At 48.0% G+C, this 1,126-nt stretch overlaps 1 protein-coding gene across 4 annotated transcripts in view; it reads left to right on the top strand.

Annotated features, from left to right (window-relative positions):
• Positions 1 to 1,126, top strand: part of Pcsk6 (proprotein convertase subtilisin/kexin type 6) — a 188,192-nt gene that overhangs the window by 147,088 nt on the left and 39,978 nt on the right. The gene's annotated exons all lie outside the window — the stretch shown is intronic.

Below are 1,126 nucleotides of genomic sequence, written 5' to 3' on the forward strand. Positions count from 1 at the left end.
CCTGCCTCTGCCTCCCGAGTGCTGGGATTAAAGGCGTGCGCCACCACGCCCAGCTTGGTTTTGTTTTTAAAAGAAAAAAAAAATCAGTAACTAAATCAGACAGATTAGAGGTATTACTCTCAGAAAATGAGATGAGGGTATAGAGGAAATACTGAAGGACTTATGTTAGGACAGGAAGGAAGGTGAAGAGCTGAGCATGTGCAGGATCCTGTGAGAGAACTGGGTTCTCACATCCAAGGAGGGAAGGCACCGGGCAGTATTTAAAGTCAAGGAAGGGAAGCCATGCAGGAGAACTTTTGGAATCTGGGGTAAATGCCAGGAAAGGCCGTCCAGAGTATTAAAGGAAGCTATATGTTGTGATCAATGGGACCCCAAGAGATGGGGACAAAGAAAGAGCTGCTCTGTGTTATAACCCTTAGAGCATCATCTGGCTTTTTAAACTATTAATTTACTCTATTCCAGATAGCTTTCCCACGGGATGTGATAGCACATGCCTGCCATCCCAGAACTGGGAGGTGAGGAGAGAAAGGTCCCAGTACCCTGAGCTTACATGGGACACCATCTCAACCCCACACCCCAGGAAATAAAAGGATCATTGAGTCAACACTTAGAGGCAGAGTGCTTACCTGCATAGGCGAGGCTCTGCCTTCCTTGGCACCACCACAAAATTAATGACTGAATTAACGAACTAACAGATGGCACCCAGTGTCAAACTTGACAGGGCTGCTAAGAAAAGCACCCAGCGCACTGTGTGCTCAGATAACGCAGACAGTGGCGTCCGAAGCAACAGTTTTCTTTCCCTTGATGTGTTCATTTCTATGGATGTCATAAAATACCGTGACAACAGAAACTTAAAGGAGAAAGGCTTTATCTCGGCTCTCAGTTCCATCCTGCTGAGAAATGCAGCAACTGGCAAGGCAAGCATGGCGTCATATGCAGGCTGAGTCGGACACATCTGCATACACAAAGCAATGCAAGGTCGGCAAGTGGGGCTAGGCTGTAGGTTCCCAAAGCTTGCCCCCCAATGCCATACAAACTTCCAGCAAGGTTCTGTAACTAGTGCAAACACCACCACCAGCTGGAGTCCAAGTGTTCAAATGCACGCTTGCGGGAGGGCGGAGGGGGT

Source organism: Mus caroli, chromosome 7 (assembly GCF_900094665.2).
Source record: "Mus caroli chromosome 7, CAROLI_EIJ_v1.1, whole genome shotgun sequence".
Taxonomy (NCBI): domain Eukaryota; kingdom Metazoa; phylum Chordata; class Mammalia; order Rodentia; family Muridae; genus Mus; species Mus caroli.